The following is an 18,853-nucleotide window of genomic DNA, read 5'->3' on the forward strand; positions in this document are numbered from 1 at the left end:
CATCCAGAAAACGGGACTCATTGGAAAAGGCAACCCTTTTTTTTTTTCTGCTGATGCAACTTCATTATCAAAGGTGCAGTGACAATCCATCTGCTTTTGACATCCGTGCAACAAAATTGCGCGGTGTGCCACACAAAAACTGTGCACTAGGTCGCAGTATATCACAGGCCCTCCCCATGTCCTAGTCCCTCCAGGCCAGAAGGCTCCTGCAAGGGACCAGTGGCCATCCCTTAACCAAAGCTAGAGAAGTGCCATGCAATGCTATGGCTGCCACTCCAGGTGTTGGCCAAGAGCCACAGTCAAGGACTGGCCTCTCCCCAGAGGTGGAAAAGCACCCCTAGACCTCAGGAAGGGGGACATGTAAGGGCACCAACGGGATGGCAAATCTCAGAATAGTCACTGATCAGGTGTCAGTTTACAGATGGTTGGTATGGATAAGCCTGGTGGGGGAGTCAAGAACATTAAAGGAACCCTGCCAGCAAGAAAATGCAGTAGTTTCATGCATTGGGGACTGCAATTTGCAGTCCCCAACGCACGGGCACTATTTGTGCATCTGCGGTGACGGATCCAGACCCATTCAATTTGAATGGGTCCGTGAACCGTCCGCGCCACAAAAAAATAAATAGAACAAGTTCAAGCGAATGGGTCCGCATACGTGATGTAGTGAGCACACGGTCGATGGCCGCAATACAGGCAATGGCTGTGTGCATGAGGCCAAAGTCTCTGTTCATATAAAAAACCTGTCAGATTATTTATTATATTTGAATGTATTTGTACGGTGGGCCCCCAAAATAAATTTTACTGGTGGGCCCTAGGTACCCCAGTCCGACACTGACCAAAACCATCTGAAATTATAAACACGGATATTTCTCTTTATTTCTGGCGCCATCTGCTGTAATTGTATGGTACTGTTGTATGTAAAAATATAAACAAAAAAAACCCCAGCTTTTATGCTGTCTGATACGTATGCTCCACAATGTAGCCGTGATGCTGGCAGGTTTTTACGTAAGTATAACTGAATATAGCTAATTGCTGTAGCTATGCTGCCATTATTGGGCATTTTTTGTGGCATTTTGTAGCTTGGCAAAAGCAGCATAAATTTCAATTTACAAGTCTATTTTGGGTGGCTATTTTCTATTCATATATGCATGTTTTTTTCAATCCTATAGAGAATGGAAAACACACAAGAAAATGCCATACCTAGAGACTTAGAGTATGCTGCATTTGAAAAAATAAACAGGGAAAAGGTTAGAAAAACTTGACACACAAATGCTCACCTCCTGAGACTGCTACATACACCCCCTGCACATGGAAAACACACAATGACATTGTTTTGTGCAAAGGGGTATTCAGTTTTTTGTTTTGTTTTTTTGTTTATATAATAGGAAATTGTATTTAAAACTTTGCTTGCATACTTTTGCGCATCTGCACAGTAGAAGGGTATAGCCCACAAATCAGTCAGTGCTGTGTAATGTATCCATGGATTAACTGAAACCTAGCATCAGTCATGTGACACCCAGCTGACATTCAGTAAGCAAAGATATTACGTGGCAACAACTACTTCACAGTATGTGTGTTTACATGGCTGCCTGTTTCCAGGTGATTTGTAAAACGACTGCCTGTCTCCAGGTGATGTCATGTTGTTAATAAAGTTAAATGTAAAAAGATAAAATAAATTACAAACGACACATACAGGCGAGACCAATGTTAAGTGTTCTTCTACACTGACAGACATGATGAGACGCTGCAGTCATACTGTATACATATGTGCTGCATCTCATCTGTTAGATATATGGACACTTAACTGAGTGGTAGAGGTCTCATGACTGACACCATCTTTAGTCCTATTCTCGATCTTCTAGAGATGCATTTTACAGGACTATTGTGCGCAGTGTCGGACTGGGGTACTTAGAGCCCACCAGTGTAACTGATTCTGGGGGCCCACCTTAGGGCTCCTGCACACTAACCCGTTCACTTCACTTCAATGGGGCCGCAAAAAAAAAAAAAATAACGACTCCATGTGCATTCCGTGTCTGTACGTCCGCATGGCCGTTCTGCAAAATGATAGAACATGTCCTATTATTATCAGCATTACAGACAAGGATAGGACGGTTCTATCAGAGGCCGGCTATTCAGTTCCGCGTAATGTGGAATGCACACACCTGGCATTCATGTTTTGCGGATCCGCAATTTGCAGTTGTGTTCATGAGCCCTTATAGTGATAACAGAAATATTAAAGATGAAGTATGATGGCAGACATTCACAGCAAAATGCACAAACATACATGTGGCAGGATTTACACATATATAGATATCCTGCACTTAAAGGGAATCTGGCACCTAGTTTTACCCTATAGAGCTGCGGACATGCACGGATAGATCTCCGCTAGCATGTCCGCAATATACCGGTCCCATAGCGCTGTGTGGTTTTATTTCTGTTAAAAAAAATGATTTTATAGATATGTAAATTAGCCAAGAAAGGTGCCCAAGGTGTGGTTACTAACGGTTAAGGAGCCCAGCCACACCCCCTGTGAAGGAGCGCCGCCTGCATCCAAGAATCTCCTCCTTGCTCCTAGAGGCTCCGCTCTCCCACTTCTGGCCACGCCCTAGATTGACAGGGGCAGGCATCGTTGGTCTGCTACTGCCGTCCGTGTCTGCAGTGTAAATCTCGCGCTGTTCAGTATTCGGCGCAGGCGCAGTGAGTGAAGGGCGCTCGCCTGGCTTCCAGCTTCCTCACTGCGCCTGCGCGAGATTTACACTGCAGACAGCGCCGGAGGTGGGAGAACAGAGCCTCTAGGAGCAGGGGCAAGGCCCCCCCCTGCTCCTAGAGGCTAATTAGCATATTATAAAAGTTTGTTTTTCTCAATAACGGCGGTACGCAGTGAGATGGCGCTAATATAGTTATGTTCAGGTGACATTAGCACATCGCTAGTGTCAGCCAGCTTAATACCCATTTTTCAGGTGACAGAAACCCTTAAACACCTTTAAGCATAAATGTCTGGTATGAAATTTACAAAATCGTAACCTCTTCATATTGTACATAATCTATATTATAATTAAAAGAGCTGTCCTACCATAATGACCTATTGCCTATCTACAGGATAGGTGATAAATATCAGATTGCTGGGGCCTGACTGCTGGAACACCCACTGATCATGAAAAAAGGGGTCCTGAGACATTCAATTACATTACCGCCAATCTATGTACACAAGGGTCTTAAGACCACGTTCCCTTGATCATGAAGGTCCCAGCAGTCAGACCCCATCAGTCAGACACTTATCACCTTTCGTGTCATAGATGTTGGACCTTTTTCACATTCCCTATCTATAAAAGTTTTCTTTAAAAAATTTAAATTAAAAATCTGGCCCAAAATATGTGTAAAACTAAAATAGAAATGCTCGCCTGTTAAAGGACCTGTGTCCACTTTTCTAGTTATCCTCTATCCACAGGATCGGGGATAACTAAGTGATCCGTGGGGGTCTGAATGCTGGAGCCCCCACTGTCCCCCTTCGTGACTGAGTGGCAGGTCGAGCATAGGCCCTGCCTCTCCATCCATTCTCTATGGGGTCGCTGGAGATTGCGGAGTACAGCACTGGCTAATTCAAGTCATTCCAAAGAGAATGAATGGAGCAGCAGGGCGTATGTGTGGCCTGTCACACCATAAAAAGGGGGGAACAGGACCCGTACCTGAGATCAGTGGGGGTCGCAAAATCGGACACTACTAATCATATAGTTATGCCCTATGGTGTGGAGAGGATAACTTGAAAACCTGGACAACCCCTTTAAATCCTCCACCACCAGTATCTCTTTACATGGCAGCAGTGATGCCTGTAAATACGGAATATCATCACTACCACCATGTAGACTATACGTGTCAATACTGGAAAATGTGACGCACTGTGCAGAATTTTTGCAGGTCGAAACCTTTAACAAAGCCCAAGCAAAGGTGCTAGAGGAGCAACATAAGCAAAGGGCACAAATGGAGGATCATAACTAAAACAGAGGCATTAGAGTCACCTGAGGCAGGGTAGTAGTGGGGATCCTGGAGCAGGGGTAACTGGAGAGGAGGCAATATTAGTGGTGCATTTAGAGTGGGGGCATCTGGATCTGGGGCATTTATGGGGGTGCACCTAAAGCAGAGGCATTAGGGTCACCTGAGGCAGGGTAATAGTGGTGAGAGCAGAGGTATTAGGGGGGTAACTGGAAAAGAGGCAATATTAGGGGTGCATTTAGAGTGGGAGCATTGGGGAGCATCTGGCATGTGGCACTAATGGGGGTGCACCTAAAGCAGAGACATTGGGGGGACCTAGGGCAGAGAGCAGCACACATACACAGATCTGAGTCTACTATAAACAAATCCCCTATTACCCCCTTACAGTCTCCTACAGCTCACTACTGTCACACACCTGAGAATTCAGCCCAGCACCGCAGAGGAGTCCTTCTCTCCAGCAGCCACAGTTTCCTGACAGCAGGGAGGGCAGGAGGAGGCAGACACCTCCTTTCCTCTTTCACAGCCAGCAGCCCCAGAAGCTTAGAAGATACTGCGGGGCCTCCTGTACAATGTACACCAGTAGGAGGCTGCATCACTGTGCGATACTGCCACCTAGTGGTTACAATAATTATCTCTCCTGAGAAACAAGAGAAATAATGACTCCTCTGTCTTATCTCCGGGCGCAGGAGACTGGGGGCCTATCGAGGACTCCCTTGGCTCCCTGGTGGGCCAGTCCAAGCCTGATTGTGCGGATATAATAAAGGGTTGAGAGCAAAATTTTAAATACATGTATAGTAGAACATTTTATAAATGCCTATTCTCTAAACAAATAAATGTCATAATTTAACCCGATACCTCTTTAAGGGTGATTTATCAAGAGCTGCCAAAGAGAGTTGCTCAAGGTGAACAATCAGGTTCCATTTCTGAGATGTGGCTTGAAAACTAACCATGCTTATGAGCAATAGCTATAATGATGGACAAAAAGGTCATTCTTCCACATAAGATGCCACCAGTAACGTAAATGGCACATGGCAGGTGTGTGTGTATGTGGTGGGAGGGGGCTACAAGTTACTCCTCCGCCGCCTGGTCAGTACTAGCTACCATGTGTCCACCCAATGTAATGGCTGGTCAGATACAGTATGAATTTTACTGACATGCAGCCAGTGATTCAATGCTGGTCTGACCTGCAGTGACGGATGTAGCAGTGCTGAATTCATCACCATAGATGGCACATTATAATAGGATGAACAGCACTCAACAACAATTTACACAGCCTCCACGCAAGGCTGTATTTGCCACGAGGCACCAAGGGCAAGTGCCTAGGGCAGCACTATAATGAGTAGTTGACGCCACCTGGTCTGGTATGTGTGTAAGTGACTGTATGTATGTCTGCATAAATTTATGCATGTATGTATATATTCTAAGTGCATACTGTATGTGTAAACTTGTATGTAATAAGTGAATGTACACATATGTAGTAAATATGTTTTGCCTATAGTAATGGCACATATGTAGCATGTAGTAAATGTGCATAAGTAAGCATCCCTGTACAATGGCGGGATTCTGATACCTGGGCACATACTGACGCTGCGTTCTCACATGTCTCTAAAGCTTCATTCACATGACGTGTGACGGCCGTAAAAAAAACCTCATACATCTGTTTTTAAGAACAATGGCAGTCTATGGGGTTGTTCACACTGCAGTTTTTTTAGCGGCCAGTGAATAACAGACATAAAAAAATAGAACATGGTCTGTCCATTTTTACTGACCAACAGCCCCATACAATTAAAGGGGGCTGTTTTTAATGTCCGTTTCTCAGAAAGGCATCAGTGGAAAAAAAATCCATAAAAAACTGACAGTTTATCTATTTTTAAGGGACGACCCAACTACCTCTTTAGTGCTGGAGGCCCCAGACATCTTCCTTTTCATCATCAGGAGTAGTGTGAATATGAACTTTTTCTGCCAGGCTTTGCTCCTGCAGGCTCCACAAGTTCTTCCCCTCCTATATAACAGAAAAATAGTTATGTGCAAGGTATGTTGCAGCAAATTTTGCTTTACTTGGTCACACCTCATCACCACACCTTTAAATATGTAAAACACAATAACAACAGAAGAGGTGGAACATAAAAAAACCTAAACACATCATGAAGAACATAAGATACCTCCCTAATAGCCCAGCAGAGCTAAACAAACACCACAGTGCATCACAAAATATCTCCACAGCTGCACCATATATTACAATGCAGCACAAAACACCTCCTAAGCAACACCAAAGGAATGCTTTAGTGCAGCCCAAAAGACCTCCTCAGCAGTGCCAAATACCACAGTGCAGCACAAAACACCTCCTCAGCAGCGCCAGATACCACAGTGCAGCAAAAAACACCTCCTCAGCAGCGCCAGATACCACAGTACAGCACAAAACATCTCCTCAGCAGCTCCAGATACCACAGTGCAGCACAAAACATCTCCTCAGCAGCGCCAGATACCAAGTACAGCACAAAACATCTCCTCAGCAGCGCCAGATACCAAGTACAGCACAAAACACCTCCTCAGCAGCGCCAGATACCACAGTGCAGCACAAAACATCTCCTCAGCAGCGCCAGATACCAAGTACAGCACAAAACACCTCCTCAGCAGTGCCAGATACCACAGTGCAGCACAAAACATCTCAGCAGTGCCAGATACCACAGTGCAGCACAAAACACCTCCTCAGCAGCGCCAGATACCACAGTGCAGCACAAAACACCTCCTCAGCAGCGCCAGATACCACAGTGCAGCACAAAACATCTCCTCAGCAGCGCCAGATACCACAGTGCAGCACAAAACACCTCCTCAGCAGCGCCAGATACCACAGTGCAGCACAAAACACCTCCTCAGCAGTGCCAGATACCACAGTGCAGCACAAAACACCTCCTCAGCAGCTCCAGATACCACAGTGCAGCACAAAACACCTCCTCAGCAGTGCCAGATACCACAGTGCAGCACAAAACATCTCCTCAGCAGTGCCAGATACCACAGTACAGCACAAAACATCTCCTCAGCAGCGACAGATACCACAGTGCAGCACAAAACATCTCCTCAGCAGTGCCAGATACCACAGTACAGCACAAAACATCTCCTCAGCAGTGCCAGATACCACAGTGCAGCACAAAACATCTCCTCAGCAGTGCCAGATACCACAGTACAGCACAAAACATCTCCTCAGCAGTGCCAGATACCACAGTGCAGCACAAAACACCTCCTCAGCAGTGCCAGATACCACAGTGCAGCACAAAACATCTCACCAGCGACAGATACCACAGTGCAGCACAAAACATCTTAGCAGGGCCTGATACCACAGTGCAGCACAAAACATCTCCTCAGCAGTGCCAGATACCACAGTGCAGCACAAAACATCTCCTCAGCAGTGCCAGATACCACAGTGCAGCACAAAACACCTCCTCAGCAGTGCCAGAAACCACAGTGCAGCACAAAACATCTCCTCACCAGCGCCAGATACCACAGTACAGCACAAAACATCTCCTCAGCAGCGCCAGATACCACAGTACAGCACAAAACATCTCCTCAGCAGCGCCAGATACCACAGTACAGCACAAAACATCTCCTCAGCAGCGCCAGATACCAGAGTACAGCACAAAACATCTCCTCAGCAGTGCCAGATACCACAGTGCAGCACAAAACATCTCCTCAGCAGCGCCAGATACCACAGTGCAGCACAAAACATCTCCTCAGCAGTGCCAGATACCACAGTGCAGTACAAAATACCTCCTCAGCAGCACCAGATACCACAGTGCAGCACAAAACACCTCCTCAGCAGCACCAAATACCATAGTGCAGCACAAAATGCTTTCCTAAAAGTGACCAACAAATACCACAGTGCAGCACAAAACACCTCCCCAGAAGTGCCAAATACAACATTGTGGTACAAAATACCTCCCCAGTAGCTCCAAAAAATTCAACAATGCAACCCTAAATCCCTTTACAGTAGCGCCAAACAAATACCATTGTGCAGCGCCACTGGCAGCATCATTGCGGCTATGCATTCATGGCCATGTGACCATGATGTCCCTCCAGTTCCTTTACCTCTTCCAGCCACAGACACTGCAGTGATAAGGCAGGGCTGGTATTACCAGTGCAGTTGCAGCTGGTGGCCCACTGACCAACCGGACTACCTGCAAATTACCACTCTAGCCTGCTTCCTATCAGCGTTATAACATCATTCCAGTGGCACAACACGCTACTTTTCCTGAGCTAATGCTGAAGCTGGCACCTCCTTAGGTTTGCTGACAGATAGGAAACTAGTCATTCTCTCTGCCAGCTACTGTGACAGGGCATGGTGGCATCGCCGAATACCATGGCCAGCCTATCCGAGCAACCCAAGACCTCAAGTTGCATAGGGAGTGCATGACACATCATGAGATCAACACAGTCAAGCACCCATACATACACCATGTACATGTACATGACCACCTGTGGCCCTGCATTCAGAATAATAACCCCCAGTCGCCCCCATTCAGAATAATGACCCCCCCAGTAGCCCCCACACTGGGGAAATACTGTATGGAGGGGGCTCTGGGGGTCATTATACTGAATGGAGGGTCATTGGGGATCATTATACTAAATGGGGGACACTGGGGGTCATTATACTATGTAAAGGGCCCTCACAGTATAATGACCCCACAGTGACCCTCCATTCAGAATAATGACCCCCAGTCGCCCCCACACTGGGGGTTATACTGTATGGAGGGGGCACGAGGGGTTATTATATTTAATGGGGGCTCTGGTGGTCATTATGCTAAATGGAGGGTCAATGGGGATCATTATACTAAATGGGGGGCACTGGGAGTCATTATACTGTGTAAGGGCCCCTCACAGTGTGATGAATGACCCCCCAGTGGCCCCCTCACATACCTATCATTGCTGGAGAGCAGGGGAGCCGGCGGTCCTGTCATTCACTAACCGCAGCTCCCGGCGCTCCTTCTCTCCGGCGGCCCGCTGCAGCAGTGAGCCAGGCCTGGAGGAGAGAAGGAGATGTGCAGTGATGTAGCTAGAACTGACTGGGCCCCACAGCTAATTTTAGTACGCCCCCCTCCCCCCCAATGTCTGTTCACATCACGTTTTTCCTATCGGTTTGATGTATACAAATGTGCAGCACTCCACGTTTTTGTATCCTGCAGAGTCCAGTAAAAAATGCAGACGTTAACGTATATGTTTTTTTACCATGGAACTCTATGATGAATGGACGCCACTGTACGGCATCAGTCTGAGGCATCTGTTAACGCATACATTTTTGGTATACATTAAATGGATGGCACAAATGGGATGTGAACCCAGCCCTAGTGTCAGAATAAGCACCAGTACACAGCGGAGCAGCGTGGTGGAGAGGGAGGCCGCCATGTACTGACAGAGCGCTACCTGGTCCTGGTGGTCAGGGATGAGGACTATGCTTCCCAAGGATCATTTTCTACAGGGAAATACAGGGCACAGTATAATACACTAGAATCTATATAATATAAAGATATTAGCTCTACCCCCGAATAATAATACAATTAGGGGGTCATTTATTATATAGAAATACATCTATATTAGGCGTATTTCTGACACAGATTGTGGCGCAAAGGTCCTTAGCACCGCAATCTGTATCTTTTCTCGCTCGTGCCAGGTCTAAGAAAAGTGGTGTGGGCATGGAAGGGGATACAGTTATGGCCATGCAGTTATTGAATACCACCGCCATATAGTGATAACACCGCCATACAATGATAAAACCACCATACAGTGACCGGATAAAAGGGTATAAGGGGGCACAGTACAGGAAATGACTATGGGTACTGCACAGGGTGTGGTAGGAGGGCACAATGCAGGGTATAAAGGGGCACAGTACGGGGTGGGGGGCACAGTACAGGATGGGGGGCACAGTCACATGACCCTGTGACGTTAGAAGGTCCTTATAGTGAATGCTGTTCAGATGCCACCATAATGAGAGGCAGAGGAGTAAGACAGGGGCCCTGGATGGACAGGAGGGGTGGACACAGCAAGTAGGTGGAAGGGGCTCTGAGGGGGATTCATACAACAAGTAGTGGCAGGAGGTCTGTGCAGGGCAGCAATAGGAGATAGGAGGGTGAAACAGGAGCTCTGGATACATGAGGGAGGAAAGGAGACAGCAGGGGCTCCATGAGGATGAGATAGGACAGGATATAGAGGGGCAGGTGTCATGAAGGCAAACTGCTAAATGAAACAGTAAAACAACTAAATAGAATGAAGCAGCAGCAGATCGAAGAGTCCCCCCCTTTCCTTCTGTCCCACAGAGAAGAGACAGTCACAGTGCAGACTTACTCACAGACTGTCTTCACACTTCTCTGCTCCATCTCCAGCCCTGCAGTCTCTCTCCTCCGGCAGCATGTGTCCTGTGTAGAGGGGGCGTGTTCTGAGTCTCTGCAGCTCAGAGGGCCCACCAAAGGGGTACTGCGTAACTGAAATGACAGCAGTGAGAGCTTCCATCTGTATTGATGGAAGTGCTCATAGCAGCTCATTGGGCCCCCCCAGGAGCATTGGGCCCCGGCACTTGCCCGGGGATGCCGGGTTATGACGCCGGCCCTGCCCTAGTAGATGCCTCTCTCCTCCCCCCATGTCCAAGTATCATAGTGCCATCTCCCCCTCCCCCCCCCCCACAAAAAAAAGTGCCAGTATCAAGTGTCTCTCTGCCTCCCCCCCATGTGCCAGTATCAGGTGCCAACCCCTCTCCCCCCCCATGTGCCAGTATCAGGTGCCTCTCTCCCCCCCATGTGCCAGTATCAGGTGCCAACCCCCCTCCCCCCATGTGCCAGTATCAAGTGCCTCCCACTCCCCCCATGGCAGTAACAGTCGGGAATTGAAAAAAAAAAATAAACACGTCAGTGATGCGATGCAGCCTCTTCCTGTATGTCCAGTGCTTGTATTTCAGAAAAGTTTCTGCTGGGATTCAAACCCACGACCTTCTGTATCAGAGGCAAAGCACTTAACCACAAGACCATAAAATCTGCCTGAAAAAAATATGAGACTTCTACTGTTATAGCTGGCTAAGTGTACATCTATATACATGACAGCTGCTCATATATAGAGATATAGCAGAGCTGAGTGTGCTGGGACAGCTGTCATATAGAGATATAGCAGTGCTGGGTGTGTTTGTCACTACCAGAGCTTTGAGACGTTCTCACAGCTCTGTGTCTCCACCCCTGTGATGATGTCACTTAGAGTTTGGAGGTGTTCTCACTGTTCTGTCTCTCCGCCCCTGTGATGAGGTCTTTACTCCCAGCTGTTCCTCCTGCGTTTGATTTCCCTGCCTTTAAATCACCCCTCCTCCTATTGCAGGGCGTGGATTATATTTCTCTTTTCAGTTGTAGCTCTGCCTTGAGTATCTTCACTTGTTAAGCTATTAGTTCTCTGGACCTGTGTTCTGTTGCTACAAGCACTCCGGATATTGCCAGCGGCCCTTGGATCCGTCTTCTCTGCGGCTGCACCTCCATCAGCTAAGTGTGCACACATTGTTGTGTACCTGGTGATTTTCTGACTGGATCTGAGGTGGCCACGGTTCCCTCCATATTCTGAGCAGGGCATCGGTGGCCGTGCCCCTTCCACTATTGTAGGGGTTACAGGGCTCATCAGTCTTAGGCACGCGGGCATGCCTCGTTCCACCACATGGATCCGGGCATGTGCTTTAGCAGCATAGGGAGAGTGTTGAGGGTCTGACAGGGGTCACCCTTTCTCTTCCCTAGTTTGGGTCCGGTCAGTAGCTCTTTTTACTGTGTATGCTCTTGTTACCCTTAAACAGCCGTGACAGTGTTGGGGCAGCTGTCATGTGTATAGATGTACACTTAGCCAGCTATAACAGTAGAAGTCTCATATTTTTTTCAATCAGTTGCAATGCAGCCTTTATGGCTGTGTGGGTAAATGCTTTGCCTCTGATACATTAGAGGTTGTGGGTTCAAATCCCAGACACATCAGGAGACTGTAAGGTTAGATCACATTAGTGAGGGGGCCTGGTCAGCCGCCGCTGCTGCTGTGAAGGGGCCCTGAACATTAAAGCGAACCTTTCACCTGCATTTCACTTAATAAACTATCAAAAGTACCTTATAGATCATCCTCATTGTGTTATCATACAGTCTTGTCCTGCTTTTCTGCCATGTATATGCATGAAAAAATCGCCTTATAAAGTACTCTTCTCCAGCTCCACAAGTCACGATAGAAGTCAAGGGGGTAGCCCTTCCCTCACTCCAGGCTGTAACTCCCCTGCCCTAACCCCGCCTCTATGCAGTCTAATTGACACCCGGCTCAGTCGCCGGGACCGCGCTTGTACAGGCGGCGCATGCGCCGTTGGCCTCAGTAGCAGCGCGACTCAAGTGCGATCCTTTAACTGAATCGCGCATGCGCCGTCACCGATGCCTGCCTGTCATGCTCTATGCGTCCACGTGATCACTGTTGACTTGCCGAAGATCGCAAGCCAGTGATCATCTGGAGCATTGTTATCATATTCAGCAGGTATTATAATGTCAAAAACTATGCATATTTCATGGGGCTATCTATCTATACATAGATATACACATGTGACAAACCTAGATTTAATTAGATGGCTATCTTGAATTCACTGTATACAGTTATAAAAAGTAATTCTTTGTTTTAGTTACAGGATCGCGCTTGAGTTCGCACGATAGACGGGATCGCGCTGCTACTGAGGCCGACGGCGCATGCGCCGCCTGTACAAGCGCGGTCCCGGTGACTGAGCCGGGTGTCAATTAGACTGCATAGAGGCGAAGTTAGGGCAGGGGAGATACAGCCGGGAGTGAGGGAAGGGCTACCCCCTTGACTTCTATCGTGACTTGTGGAGCTTTATAAGGCGATTTTTTTTCATGCATATACACTCACCTAAAGAATTATTAGGAACACCATACTAATACGGTGTTGGACCCCCTTTTGCCTTCAGAACTGCCCTAATTCTACGTGGCATTGATTCAACAAGGTGCTGATAGCATTCTTTAGAAATGTTGGCCCATATTGATAGGATAGCATCTTGCAGTTGATGGAGATTTGAGGGATGCACATCCAGGGCACGAAGCTCCCGTTCCACCACATCCCAAAGATGCTCTATTGGGTTGAGATCTGGTGACTGTGGGGGCCATTTTAGTACAGTGAACTCATTGTCATGTTCAAGAAACCAATTTGAAATGATTCGAGCTTTGTGACATGGTGCATTATCCTGCTGGAAGTAGCCATCAGAGGATGGGTACATGGTGGTCATGAAGGGATGGACATGGTCAGAAACAATGCTCAGGTAGCCCGTGGCATTTAAACGATGGCTAATTGACACTAAGGGGCCTAAAGTGTGCCCAGAAAACATCCCCCACACCATTACACCACCACCACCAGCCTGCACAGTGGTAACAAGGCATGATGGATACATGTTCTCATTCTGTTTACGCCAAATTCGGACTCTACCATTTGAATGTCTCAACAGAAATCGAGATTCATCAGACCAGGCAACATTTTTCCAGTCTTCAACTGTCCAATTTTGGTGGGCTCATGCAAATTATAGCCTCTTTTTCCTATTTGTAGTGGAGATGAGTGGTACCCGGTGGGGTCTTGTAGCCCATCCGCCTCAAGGTTGTGTGTGTTGTGGCTTCACAAATGCTTTGCTGCATACCTCGGTTGTAACGAGTGGTTATTTCAGTCAACGTTGCTGTTCTATCAGCTTGAATCAGTCGGCCCATTCTCCTCTGACCTCTAGCATCAACAAGGCATTTTCGCCCACAGGACTGCCGCATACTGGATGTTTTTCCCTTTTCACACCATTCTTTGTAAACCCTAGAAATGGTTGTGCGTGAAAATCCCAGTAACTGAGCAGATTGTGAAATACTCAGACCGGTCCGTCTGGCACCAACAACCATGCCACGCTCAAAATTGCTTAAATCACCTTTCTTTCCCATTCTGACATTCAGTTTGGAGTTCAGGAGATTGTCTTGACCAGGACCACAACCCTACATGCATTGAAGCAACTGCCATGTGATTGGTTGTCTAGATAATCACATTAATGAGAAATAGAACAGGTGTTCCTAATAATGCTTTAGGTGAGTGTACATGGCAGAAAAGCGGGACAAGACTGTATGATAACACAATGAGGATGATCTATAAGGTACTTTTGATAGTTTATTAAGTGAAATGCAGGTGAAAGGTTCGCTTTAAGACAAGAATCGATATTTAACTAACTTGAAAATAAACACGTCACAAACTGGCCCCCTGGTAGTTACGCCACTGGCTTGGGGACACGTCTCTGCTGCGCATAACACCCTCTGTGCCAAAAGTTTACATGCGGGGACCGAAATGCAGGGAAGACAGAGGTGGACCCAGGGAACAAGAACTTAGCGTCCGGCAGCAGATAAGTATGCTTATTACTTCGACAGGTCACACTGGGTGGGGGGGTATTTAAATAATTGTGTTAAGCTGGACAACCCCTGAGTTATCTGAGTTCACTAACAGCCCCTGTAAAAGGTCTAAAATAACGCAGATAACGCAACATCATCACTGCTGCAACCAAGACAAGAAAAGCGGCCCAGGAGGAGCAGAGCTCAGTGCAGGAAGAAGCAGGGGAGCAGAGGGGTGAGTATTGGTTTATTATTTTTATTTTAAATAAGACAGATATTGGTGGAGAGTTATCAAACTGGTGTAAAGGAAAACTACCATCAGATTCCACCAAAGGAGGTCTGAAAAATAAAAGGTAGAATCTGATTGGTTGCTTTGTTTCACACTTGCGTTGTTATTTTCCAGCATTGAGATCCATCAGAGGATCTTAATACAGGATTTTTTTAAAAACGTTTAGTCCTCATGCATTCTGAATGGAAAGAGATCCGTTTAGGATGCCTTTCGTTCCGGCAGCATTCCATTTTGTGACTGAACACAAAACCGCTGCAAGCTGCGATTTTGTGTCTGGTCATAAAAACGGAAAAAAAACTGATCCGTCACTGAAAACAATGTACGTCAATGGTGACGGATCGTTTTTTTTTAAGAGCCTAAAAACTGGATCCGTCACCCATTGGCTTTTAATGTATTTAGTGACGGATCCATTCTGATCTCACACAACCGCATCCTAACGGAAAAGATTCATCCTGATGGGCAAAATCAAAACAGATCTGTTTATTTCCGGTATTGAGATCCTCTGCCAGATCTCAAGACCGGAATTACCAACACAAGTGTGAAAGTTGCCAAAGCCAGTTTTCCTTTACACCAGTTTTGATAAATCTGTCCCATTGTGCACAAGCTGAATAACTTTGCAGGACCAGAGGACATGTTGAACTTTGCACCATAGAAGTCACTGTTATCATACAATAATCATAACGGGTGAACATTTTGTATGTATCCATGTCCGAAATCACACAATATAATTTATGGTCAGGGCTAGGAGAACGTCGGCGTACGCAGAGGAGCCTGCCCTGAACATAGTGGCTGGATTGTGCCGGGAGCCACGTGCGCGGGTACACCAATGAAAAAGGGGGCAAAAAACAATAGTTAGGTACAATACTTTATTATAAGTTACAAAGCCAGAGAACGAAAGGCATGGGATATCTCTACTTGAGGATTGGGTATGTATCTAGTAAAACAGGAGGACCGCCACCGTCCCATGGACCGAATGACATGGGCTGGCACCTGATGCCGGGAGGCAGCGGAGGCCGCCCCTATGCGGAACGAATGCCCCGAAATTACCTTGGGGTCATAACCTAGACCCTGGGCGAGGGCACGGATTTAGAATATGAACTGAGAGGTGGTGAGAGGCTTGCCTGCGTGCGGCAGGAGCGGGCTATCTGGAGGTGACTCTCGGATCAGTGCTAGCAATTGATGCAGTACGTGAACTGGACACCAATTGTTCGATGTCGGATAGAAACTGATCTTCGTGGGGGGACCCGTCTGATTGGTTTTGGTGGAGGGTAGCAGGAGAGTGAAATGGCCCAGGCCCCATGACAAATGTTGCTTCAAAGGATGTTTTTGATGATTTGGGCCGGCCAGAACCTCCCCGGGCCTAAGGAACCCATAAAACGTAAGATACATGGCCGCTTTCAAAATCAGGCTAGTGAAGGGCCCAAAAGGATTACCATCCAAGGACAAGACGAGATCTCTAAACAATTTGCCAGACACTGGTTGCCTGTTGCTCACGGACCCCTTACCCTCCTTTTGTATACCCCGAAGGGTGGCTTTAATGGCGTGAATGGAGAATAAGGACCTGCAATGAGGAGTGGCCAGCATGGCGTGATGTTGTAGTCCGGCTAAATAAAGTCTGATGGTGCTATACGACAGAGATAGATGTGAGTGACAATAGGCCAAAAAGGCCATGATGTAGGAGGTTTCGGAGTGTTGACCCCTCGGATGACTCTTGGAAAATTTGTCAAAAGCTCTTAAGATTTTGCAACCAGGCCCTTGGCCTCGTCTATGAGCGAGTCTAGTCCAGAAAGAGAGTGCTGAATTGGGGCACGGGCGTGCCTGACTGATCTGCGTCGGGCATTTCCTGAAAAAAAAAAACGCAAAATTAGAACGGGAAAGAGCGTCCGCGGCCCTATTTTGCTCGCCTGAAATGTGGACGCAACGCATGTGGAAATTGTGGTGGAGGGATAACCAAACTAATTTGCGCAAAAAAGCCATGATCCTGGAGGACTGGGCCTGCCCTTGTTGACAATATCCACCAAGGTCTGACTATCCGTAACGAACGTCACAGAAGTGTTAGACCAATGGTGACCCCAAACCTGGGCTGCTGCCACAATGGGATACAGTTCCAGAAGGGGGGAGGATTTGAGAGCTGCTGAGTCTGAGGCTAATTCCGGCGGCCATCCGGCAGCCAGCCAATGAGACCTGAAAATGGCGGCGAACCCGGAGGAACCAGCGGCGTCGGAGAAAACCATGGGAGAAGAAGAATCCCACTGCGGAATGAACAAAGAAATGCCATTCCAGTCAGAGAGAAAATCGTTCCACATGACAAGGTCTGCAATGGCCTGGCTGTCCAGATGGATGACGGAATCCTGCTCTGGGGCAGAGGGCAAGAGACATAACAACCTGGAGAGGAAGGCCCTGCCTTGAGGCATAATTCTGGTAGCGAAGTTGAGCATCCCCAGCAAGGATTGCAGCTCCACCTTGGACAGGGAGTGAGACTGAACCGCCTGGAAAATAGCTGAGCGGATCCTAAGCAACTTCTCGCTGGGGAGGCTGGCCTCCATCTTGACGGTGTCTAATATGATGCCCAGGAAGGTGACTTTAGTGGCCGGACCCTCAGTCTTGGCCGTAGCCACAGGAACCTAAAGACGGGAAAAAATATCCAGGAGTGCGTGTTGGATTGGACGGGGCCTGACTGGGCCTTTCAATGAGAAGAAAGTCGTCCAAGTAGTGGACGACCATGGGTAACCCCCCGTGATGGATGAGAATCCAATGCAGGGCTTTGGCCAGTTGTTCAAAAAGCCAAGGGCCGCTCTTGGACCCAAAAGTAAGCCGGTTGGCAAAGTAGAATTTATCTGCCCACTTGATGCCGTAGTACTTCCAAAGCTGCGGATGTATTGGAAGCAGCTTAAAAGCATCTGCGATGTCTACCTTGGCCAGCCAAGCCCCAACACCTGCTTGTAGAATATATAATGAACGGCCTCATCAACTGAAGAATACTGCATAGAATATTCCTCAGAGGGGATGAGCGAGTTGAGACTGGGGATGGGGGACATATGAGGTGCGGAGAGGTCATAGATGAGACGCTTTTTATTGGAAGATAGTTTTGTGACAAGGCCAATAGGATTGATACGCCATGACTGAAATGGAATCTTGAGGAAGGGACCAATGACGAACCCCTTGTTGACTTCTGCCTGAATGAGGGTGGTCACCGCCTCAGGGTCACTGGAAGCGGAAAGCAGATTGGGGCCCACCCAGCAGCCCTGGGGGAGCGTGACAAGACCGGTGTGGAACCCTTCTCTGCACCCATCCAGCAAGAAGGCGACGAAGGGACAGTCGGGGTGGCCCTGCAGAAGCGCAGCCAGTAACTCCAAATTAAGGTCGGCTAGTCAGGAGTCCCTGGCTGTCTTCCTGGGACAGGAAGGACTGGGGTGGGCCCGAAAACAAAGGGAGCAAATGTAAAGCGCTCGGCAAGCATTGAAGGCGCAGCCCTTGGCATTAAAATTATTACATACCTGGCTACTGCCAAGGTACACAATTGGTCTGCCCAGCTTGTCTAAAGAAGAGGAAGACCTGGAGGACCCGGAAGGGACCTGGCGTGGGTGCTGACTGCGGATCTTGCATCGGATTAGGGCACCATTCAGTAGAATGAAAAATGGATTGGCAGGTGGCACACAGGGGAGCTTTCAGACCCGCAAAGTGTCGGCAGAACAACTCCATGTCCAAGTCTGCCCAGTTAGACATGAACTGAAATTGGTTCAGGGCAGCGGCGGCTTTGGCAGAAAACGAACGATGGTAGTCGTAAAATGCCGAGCCGCCGTATTTGTGCCCCAAATCCGTAATCCGGTACAAGTAGGTGTCCAACTCCTCCCGGCGATTAGGCTGAGCGGAGCACACCATGTCCCTGTAGAGGCTGAAGGCCAGAACAAACTCGGAAACAGACAATTTCCTATTTAGCCGAGCATCCTTGGCCTTCAAGACCACAGAAACCTCTCCGCAGTTGATGACTCGGTTCTCGGAAATAAACGGGCAAGTTGCAACACTGAGAGGCATTGATAATTTGCAAAAGAGTTTGCTTCTCACCGAGCAAGCACTCTTTGGGGTAGATGAGGGGGAGGGTGACAGAGAAGAGGCTGAGGAAAGTGAGGTAGCTAGCTGGGTAACAGTTAGAAAGCGGGGTAGTGGGAAGAGTGCCAGGGAG

This window comes from Bufo gargarizans, chromosome 2, assembly GCF_014858855.1.
Source record: "Bufo gargarizans isolate SCDJY-AF-19 chromosome 2, ASM1485885v1, whole genome shotgun sequence".
Classification (NCBI taxonomy): Eukaryota; Metazoa; Chordata; class Amphibia; order Anura; family Bufonidae; genus Bufo; species Bufo gargarizans.